The 10,000-nt window shown below is 48.5% G+C and overlaps 1 protein-coding gene across 2 annotated transcripts in view; it reads right to left on the bottom strand.

Moving 5' to 3' along the window:
- LOC120728103 (nucleolar protein 4-like) overlaps positions 1–10,000 on the bottom strand; it is an 87,395-nt gene that overhangs the window by 66,981 nt on the left and 10,414 nt on the right. The window contains exon 1 of one of the 2 annotated variants that reach the window (XM_040022818.1): positions 6,926–7,486. The exons of the other annotated variant lie outside the window; for it this stretch is intronic. The gene's annotated coding sequence lies outside the window, so the exon portion shown is untranslated. Of the gene's footprint in view, positions 1–6,925; positions 7,487–10,000 lie in introns of those variants that run through there. 2 annotated transcript variants of the gene reach the window in all.

The raw sequence follows: 10,000 nt of genomic DNA, 5'->3' as shown, positions 1-10,000 counted from the left end.
CCTGGAACAGAAGAGAAGCATTCATGAAGGTCAAACACCGACGCCGCGATTAAGCGATCCACGGTTCCACGTGAGCGTCACGGCTGAGCGTCGGGAAAACACTGATCTGCGCACTAAATAAAATATCATAATCTTTGTTAAAGCAGCAGAAAAAACTACTTCAAACACAAAAGCAGCCCTCCGTCCTGTCCTCCGTCCTGTGTCCTGTCCTCCGTCCTGTCCTACTCGCCATCATCCCGCAGCACTAAGACGCAGAGCGGCGGACAAAAAGCCATCGAGTTCATCCCAACGCTGCTGAGCGGCGAGCCTCATCAGAGCTGCTGTAAACAGCTAATAACACAGCACTAATTCTTCTACGGCGCTGCAGAGGGGGTGAGACACCAACCAGAGACCCGAGCGCTCCGCTCTCTCTGCCAATCAGGAAACGATCCAGCGAGCTGAGGCCCGGTAATGATGATCTAAGCCGGCCTAGTCCAGGCGGCCCAGATCTGTCCCGCGCTCGCAGATTAACCCCGATCTTCTGCAGGGGGCCGTCCAAGCCCCACAGCACGGATTACTCAGGTCAAAGGTCACCGATGGATCAGGCTAGTTTCACCGCCAGTCAGCACAAACATCACACCGACAACCTCATTAACCAACCAGACGCTGCACCGAGTCAAAGGGGAGGGAACACAGCCGAAACATTAGGACCAGCTGCAGAGTCAGAGACTGTACCTGAGCGCACACACACACACGCACACGCGCGCACACACACGCACACACACACACACACTATGAGCAGCAGCAGCTTCAGCACACTGTCTCTACTAGCAGGACCTGCACACAACCCAGAGCCTCTCTGGAGGAACTCTGCAGTTCCAGCAGCTGAGAACCAACCACAGTCAGGAGCATGGCGGCAGGCGGCGCTGGCCACGCAGATCTCAGGTAATCACATGGCAGCACTTCCTGTGTGACCACAGAGACGGACACGTGTGATGCTGGAGGCGGGGCTTTCTGGTAAATCAGCTGTTTTGTGCAGGTTCCTGTTGTGGACGAGCTCACTGTAACCAGGCTACAAACACAAAGGTCCAAACGGGACGCGACACCACCGCCAGCCTCTTGCGGCATGTGACGGCGCGGCGGCTTTGAGCCACGTCTTCTTCTGCTCGGGTATTCCAATTATAAACGGGGACGGACTCGAACCCTCGCCGGTCACCAAAGACCATTTAAGTGAACATGTGACAGTGTTGGTCAGGGCAGACTCACAGCCAGCAGCTCTAACATGTATAAAGCAGGTAAGAGATGATGCAGCTGCACCGACGCCGTCGGGACACCTGTGGCACACCGAGTAAATGGGAACGCCTTAATCCTGGATGCAGCATCCAATGGGATCGTCCCGGCATCTCAATGAGGAGGCAAACTTTAGCTTCTGATGTTTTTATTAACAGAAATATTCATTTTTATTAAAATAAGGATGTTTGGAAGAAGCAGTCTGTGCCATGAACAGAGGAAGAGGAGGACAGGAAGGACACTCGTATCACGGCGGCGTCTGAGACATACGTCAGAAGAAACTAGCTTCAACATTTATGGCAGGTTCTCACAGGAACCTCTCTGTTCCTCTTTCCACTAAATGATGCTTCACCTGAGGCCTATGAGCAGGAGGTGCTGTGGGCGGAGCTCTGATTTCACAGACACCATCATGACGACAGGCAGAACTGAAGCGTCGGCTTCAGCTTCAGCTTGTCTCCTTGGTTTCCACCTGAAACTCTGAGCAGACTTTAACCCTGCAAACACTGCACACAAAGAGCTCCGCCTCTTACACCCCCCGCCGCCCACGCCCGCCTGAAGGGTCAAGCTGCTACTAAACAAACAAGAACTGAAGGAGCCCGGGAGCGAGCAGGAGACGAGAAGCATCCCCGTGTTTATCCTCACGCAGACCCATGGGTGGAGCCAACATGTCACATGACCAGCAAGTGCTGGATTCTCACGCTCGTTCAACGTGACGTCTCTTCGCTCGGCGATGACAGGGACCTTTAAAAAGTAGAAAACAGATTTCTGCAAAGTCGCTGCTCATTGGTCACTAGCAGATGTTCCAGGTATTGGTTGCCTAGGTAACCCTTACTTACTACCCACTCATGTCAATCAGCAGTGGGCTGCGCTCTCATTGGTGGTCAATTCAAACGGTAGGTTCAAAGTTTATTTTGGGCCCCGCCCACTGTGATGTTTGTTAGTCATTGACTTTCCGTGGTCGTGGCGCCATCACGTGGACACAGCTTAAAGGTCGTGACTACTTCCAGAGACTCTAGTGAACTGACGCAGTGCTCGGTCTCCATGGCAACATGTCCGCTGAACATGTTGCCATGGAGTGATACTCAGTGGTGATACTCAGCAACCAGAAGTTACTCATTTCTAAAAACTCACCACCTCCGTCACTGTGAACCGCCACAGGAGGACGCCTCGTCCTCAAGCTGATCAGAGCGCACGAATGTGATTTCGGAGGAAACACAGACGTCTGACTGAAAGGAACAATCGTTTCATTAGTCAGACTTTGTCAACCTGCAGTTCCTCTGCCGTCCAGCGGAGGCAGCAGTGAGTGCACAGTATGTGCTAAGTTTCCTAGCTTTCACCAACCAGCGAGATAACGATGATTTATCGAAGAACGGCCTCTGACCATCGTAAAACTGAAAACATACAAAATATCGTATTAGCTAACTAACATCACTAACTAGCTTGTTTCACGCTTACTGCAAGCTAACGAGATAAAACGTTCATACTCAGTTAAACGTACAAATAATCAAACCAAGTATAAACAAAACAAAGAGACAATCATTATTTTATCATCGCGCTCACTTATGGATAAAGCAACATTTTAAGGTCCATATCAGCTGGAAACAATGGCCACGTTCAGCCATCTTGGGTTTTCCTCTATTTTTCTCAAAACAATATTACAAAGCAGCCACTAGAGGGAGCTCTAGGTCAGTCTGTAAAGCTGTATAATCCAGTGTAACTTGTAAAAGGCAGAACAGGGATCTGTATCTGAGTGACTGATAATTAAGGATGCTCATTTAAATTCGTTCACTTTTTAAAAAAAAAGATGACGACGACTGATGTTGTGAGTTTAGCGATGATGTCACAGCGCTTACATCTGTCAGTTCAGCTTTAGGCTACGCTCACATGTATTTTTGAAAACACAGATTTTTCTATGTGTTTGCACCTTTTTCCATCACTGAAAACTGAGATTTTTGAAAACTCAGTTTTTGCGTTTACGTGTGGACGAGGAAAACAGATATATTCACGCAACCTCAAAGGTGTGCGCCGTTTTTGACGTCACGCTGTGCGCCACGTTATTGTTTACATGAGATTTCTACAATGGTGGATCGAGACAAAACACTGTTGCTGTTAATCTGACTGTCTGCAGTTTTTACACACCTACTGTCCCTCCATTTACACAGACAGAGGCGTCAGAGTGAGCTTTCATTCAACAGACACAACCCAAATCCCTGCGTCGTTTTTGAATAGATTAACTTTTTAGTTTAAATTTATGCATGCTGTATGCACTTTGTTCATTCCTAAGTTGTGAGTCCAAACTACTGTCTTAAGTTATTAACGTTGGAAATGATGAAGGCACCTGAGAAGTAACACAGAATTATCTGCCTTTCCAGAAAAACACAAACTTTCAGAAGTACTTCATGTTTTGTGAGGGTACAAAACCCTGTTTAGTCTTTCCCTGCCAGGCTTCTAGACTTCTGATTGGCCAACATTTCATTTTTAGCGTTTACATGTGGACGGGATTTAAAAAAATGAAAACGAAAAATCTCTGTTTTCAAAAATACCCGTGTACGTGTGGACGTAGCCTCAGCTTAAAATCACAACAACAGTGACCATTAGGCGCTTCACAGGGGGGTGAAGACCCTACGAGGTCACGATGTTCTGTTCTGGCTGTTCAAAGATGCTCAGCGAGCAGACCTCGATCTCTCCTGAGCTCAGAGCATTTCCACGATGCACCACAGACTCCAGAAATAGACCCAGCCCAGCCAGAAGGGAGAGGAAGAGGATGAAGAGGAAAAGGGGATTAGCAGGCAGGCTGCCCCCCCCCCGGCCCTCCTGCTGTGCTCATGGCCAGGTCAAAGGAAAAGTGCAGTTATTTTGGATCTAATCAGGCCTTCACACAAGGACTTACCCTGGGAAGGCTCCTCCCGTCCTCCTGTCCCCTAGCAGAAAATGGACATGACGAGGAGGAGGAGCCGAGGACAGCCCCGCCCCGCGGCACACACTTACATCTTCCTGTCAAATAGGATGACAGTAGATTTCTGTTATTGCTTGTTTAGCATCTGGACTTGTGGGGGTGTGATGCGTTTCCTGTGTTTGTGTGGATTCAGACTCCTGCAGCGATTCATCAGGTCTGCCTTCACGGCGAGGGCGGGACGTTTGATTTTACAGGAACACCCTGAAACGTACACGTCGCTGCGTCACGGCCACGTGCATTTATGAGCCTGTGTCAGCACAGCTGGACTCCGGTTGTCATGGAGACCCATCACATACCTGAAAGCTCACGCTCACCAGGCCCGGGTCAGATCCCGCCTCTACTTTATTTTCATTTATATAGACCTTGGTCTGCTCTGATTGGCTAGAAACAATAGTTTGGGATGTTACCGTCTTCGGTATCCCCGCCCATCCCAAACATTGGGAAAAAGAGCGCTGCGGCCTGCAGGAGTTACGACTCTGCTTCGGTGTTTTCTCCGTGCCGTCCTCCTCCAGGAATCTTTTTCATCTCATCATTTCCAGGTTAAAAAGAGCTTTTAAAAATATAGGCTCGTCCAGCGCCATCGTGGCGTCCTGCCATCATTTCTCCCTGCACAGGTGCTCACGCCTGCAGAATAAATCAACTAATGATTAATAACTGGTCATAGCTCGTGGCTGTCATGTGTTGTAGACACAACAGCTACGCTGTGACATCACCATGGATTCAGGCGGCTGTCGGTCAGTCCAACAGCTGATCGTGACGCTACCAGCTGATTCCATCTGAATGGTGTTTCTGAGCTGCAGCGTCAAAGAAGAAGGACTCCCATCTTCTAATCTCCCATCAGCATCTGTGTGATCCGTCCTTGTGACCGTGACATGTGCTGATTCGCTCTGACCGACATGTCATCAGGAACACGAAGAGCCGACGAGGAGCGTGGAGTCCACTCGAGGCCGGAGGCAGAGTTTAAAGAGCCCGTCCTTCAGCTGGAGGAGCCTCGCTCTCAGAGAGCCTCCCACCCTGCTGCTGAAGGGCTCTTGAGCAAGGCGGCGAACTCTTATCAGCTCGAGGGCTGCGGCTCTGAATCAACGATCCAGCCGTGACCTCCAACCTCTGAAGGAAAGTCTCGTCTTGTCTTTGAAAGTAGAGAAACTAGAACCGTGGAAGAAGAAGAGTGGAAACGCAGAGAGAGGCGGTCTCTGTGTGAGCAGCAGGGCGTGGCTTTATGTCTTCGTCACAGAGACACGCCCACACTGAGCATGTGAGCGTGATCACAGGTGGGGACATGCCCGTTTGGCGAGTCCCAGCGTGTTGCAGATTTAAACGTATTCAACGTTTTTTCTGTATCTGTGCGAGACGTTAGACGAAAACACCGACAGAGTACAGGTGCACAAATATTAAACACGATGCACACACATCGCAGCGAAGCAGCAGGATGTGCTCGGACCCACTCTGTCCTGAAAATGATATTCAGATTTATTTACATAGTCTCAAATCACAACGCAGTCGCCTCGAGGTGCTGCAAGCTAACGACCGAACAGTAACCCAGAGAAAGGCGAGCGCCTGTGAGCGAGCGCGTGGCAACAGTGGGAAGGAACTCTGACCAGGAAGAAGAAGAAGCATGTCGTCAAGGGACAGAATATTTTGGACTGTCCTTCTGCTGTGAGGACAGCAGTGATGTCACCGCCACTAATAAGATGTTAACCGCACGTGTTTGAAGTTTGCAGTTTCCATGCAGCCATGTGATTGGTTAGAGCTGTGCAGGTGCATGTTTCACCTGTGCGCTCGGATGCTTTCAAGCTATTATAAAACATCAGTGAAATATTTGCACAGCAACATCAAACTGTGTGCGTGGAGGATCAGCACGGTCAAAGCAGAGCGCAGGAACGCTTCCATGATTTAAAACCAGCCAATCACAGCCCTGCTATCAGCTAACTGTTGTGCTGCTGTGTTAGATAAGATGAAAATTTACTGCCTCGCCACTCCTTCAAACCCACGCCCTCGCATCGTGTTCGTCAGCAGAGGGTCGACGGTTTAGACGCTTCACCGTCGACCATCATGTGACAAGTTGAGCTGTTTAAGATTTCTCTGCACTCATAAACGACCACAGAGCAGGACGCCGAGCTCAGCGAGCTGTGAAACACCTGCAGGCTCAAATACAACCCGATCATAAACACCAGCACCTCTGTGGGGGGGGCTTAGCCCCTGTGGACACGCCCCTGCTGTAAGGTAAAGGTTATACCACGTGACACGCCAGGAAACCGTCCCACAACCTCAAACCTGCCCGTCATCATGGAAGCCAGCAGACTGAAGCCCGGTCAGTGCTCACTATCATCGATCGATCGATCAGATAATTCATTTATTTTAACGTTTTGTAGCAAAGCAGGTGACCATGAGAGTCCGCGCTCACGAGGATTCTGAGGCTTTCATTCACGCGTGATCGACACATCGACGCTCCGCTGACACGCGTCACTCACCGTTAGTCACCGTGTGCGGGTGCTCGGTCATTCCGCACAGACGTAAACACACGCGCACGGGAGCGTGTGCGCGGTCACCGGCTGCACGTGCGTGGCACCGGGAATATCACCGACCCCCCCTCCTGCCGCAGGACGCTCCGCGCAGTCCCGGGGAGCATCCCGGGTTCAGACCGCTAACCGGGACCGGAGTAATCCGCGGCTCGTAAACAAACACCTGCAGCCCGCTCACCTTCTCTCCTGCGCCCCGGGAACGTCCTCCTCCGCCGGCTCTCGGGCTTCTGTCTCCGGTTCTTCCTCCGCCTGCAGCTCTGTCACATGCACTACTGCACCGGGAGGAGTGAGAGCGCACAGCGGGATCCTCAAGACTCACCGAGGCAGCGGAGTGGGCGGGGCCACGCGCGGTTACGTCACAGCAGAGAGCGAGGGAGAGAGACCAAATCCGTCCTAACAATGGAGATCCGTCCGCTCCTCTCTCCGTCCATCCTTTGTTTTTCTCCCCGCCGACGATCCAGAACCGGCACCGGGACTCTGAGCAGGAGGCCGGAGGTCAGGAGGAGGTCTGCGGACTCCTCCACAGCCTCAGACCGTTCAGGGCAAAACGTAATCTCTAACATGAGGACACATCTGTGTCAGGCTGAGGAAAGACTAAAATATTCACGTTAATGTCCGTGAAATAAAGAAATGCTGCGTGGAGCAGAAGACACGCAGTTTCTGTGGTCCAGTACGGAGGCTCAACAGTGACAAACTAAACTCACTGACACGCAGGTGTAACGCGAATCAAGGTGACTACACGGAGGCGAACCTCCGTGTATATATATATATATATATATATATATATATATATATATATATATATATATATATATATATATATATTGTGGTGTATATATATAACACACACTACACACACACACACACACACACATACACACTATATATATATATATATATATATATATATATATATATATATATATATATATAATATATATATATTATTGTTTATGCAGGTTTGGTCACCCACGGCTCCTCTGCTGCCAGAATCGTCTCCTCTACGTCACAATAACCAAAAATGAGCAGCAGGAAGAAACAGGTTTTTAAAATTTAAACAATAATAATAAATAATTAAAAACACTGTTAACTGGATACAAGCCATTTATGGAGCTTAAAGGTTCTTCAGAACAGCCAAAAACATGACAACAGACATGAAATCAGCGTGTTCGGTGGACACAGTGGAACATGTTCAAGTTACTCTCCAGCTGCTCGGAGCCTGTTTTAATAATAATCTTCATATTTCTGAACAAACACAAAGCAGGAAGCTTCATCTCTGTGGCACACTGACCTTTACTCTGAAACAAACACACACACCAACACTGTGCACACTCACAAATCAGCTGTGACAGCCACTGTGAGACAATCCTGCCACCTACAGGCAGAGGCTGGAACTGCAGCGTGATCCACACTGACAGGACACTGAGGCTTCAGCTCTACATGTATTCACTTTATTTAATTTTTTTAATATAAATATATAGATGTAATATTAGTAGGAGTGCTCCTGCTGCCCTCAGTCTCATGTTTTAAATCACAGGCTGCTCCTTTGGTCAGTCAGGAGGAAAACAAAGGAAAGACTGAACTCAGTGAAAAATGAACATTTATAAAATAATTCTGACATTTTTGAATCTTAGGGCGTTAAAAAAGGAAAACAATGCAAAGATAAATGTTAGCATACATAAATGCAATGAACACAACTTTAATGTAATTAATAGAAACATCCCTTTAGGTCAAACTGAATCTTACACACTTTATTTTATTATTTGGGGGGGGCAGCTTCAGCCCTCCGTACCTTTATTGTCAGGTTCACTGTCGGAGTGTCGGAGCTGCTTCGTAGAGCCTGGAAACGGTTTGTGAGGAAAGCGTTGCTGCTCTTATATAAATATATAAATAAATATAAGGATATATATGAGTGCGCTGTGCACTTACAGAGCGCCGGGGGGACTTTTTCTTGCATGTTTCCATGGCGATCGTACTTTAGTGGACAGCATACACCAGAGAGCGGGGCAGATGGTGAGAGGATAAGGCGCGATGGAGGTCAGGGGAGCCGCGAGGAAGAGGCTGAGCAGCACTTCACACGTGACCTTTGGATCAGCGTGAAACCAGCGACAGCGAGAAGCTCCCTCTGAAAGCAGCTGGGCGGTGAGACAGGAAACACGCCGTGGATGAACACTCAGACTCTCGCTGAGTTATTTAGGTTGTTCAGCTTTTTGTTTAAGCCTCCTAGAAAGGATTTATCCTGTTTTTCATTTTTGCTGTTATTCACAGTTTAATGTCATAGTTTCATATTGATGTGTTTTTTCTCTGGCTGAGTTTATTCTGTGTTTGTACATGTTGGTGAATATTAATACCTCAGCTCTGCAGGTTTTGCTATTTAATAACTGAGAACTTCTCAAACGAACGACGTTAATCACTCGCCACGTTATAGACTGTACATAAAAGACGGATGTAGCCACTGGTTTGACGGTATTTTTGTGACTATATTGGTAACGACAGGGTGGAGCGCCTTTACCATATAATTACACAGATACCTGCTCATTAGTGCTCAGCAACGTCCAATCAAAATCCTAGACTCTCACTGTGCACCAAACTTGGAGCTCCGCCTTCTTGTTTGCTCTGTTAGCACGGTAACCTCACAGCAGCCGTGTTATTGGTCACATGATGTCATTAAAAAGGCTCCAACAGCACAAACGTGTTGCAGACGTCCAGGTTAGCCTAGCAGCTACAGCCACCTGTCAGTCACAGAGGCCACGCCCCCAATAACTTAACCAGATGAGTTCCTGTACAGATGTTGAGGTGAAACTACAAACAGAAACTGTTTGACGGGGTGTGAAATATCAAATACATCCATTTATGATTAAACATCATTTTTTCTATGAAATAAGCTGAAAAATGACCGACTGAACCGTTAACTGTTGCGACGGCAGACGGCGAGCGCCTGAGCCTGGTCAGCACACAGCGGCGGTGTTCATCATTAGACCCGCCCTTACATACGTGCACACAGCGTCTCAGACTCGATCACTGTAAATAACACCGTTATTAAGAACAACAATGAAACAATGGCTTCGGTCCTCGTCCTCTCCAGGCCGGATGAAACGAACAGCCTGATGTTGCTTTGTTACACCTGTCACAGGGTGGGCGGGGCCTCAGGGATGGCGTAGCGGCCGATATCTCACCTGCGTTACGCATTTATGCGACACGACTGGATAAAATCATTTCTGGTCAGTTTCTAACCAGCAGCTCTCGATTGTTC

The sequence above is a fragment of the Simochromis diagramma genome, unplaced genomic scaffold, assembly GCF_900408965.1.
Source record: "Simochromis diagramma unplaced genomic scaffold, fSimDia1.1 OVJJ01000308.1, whole genome shotgun sequence".
NCBI lineage: Eukaryota > Metazoa > Chordata > Actinopteri > Cichliformes > Cichlidae > Simochromis > Simochromis diagramma.
Note: the sequence above shows the minus strand (reverse complement) of the source record. Positions and strands in the feature narration are given on the sequence as shown.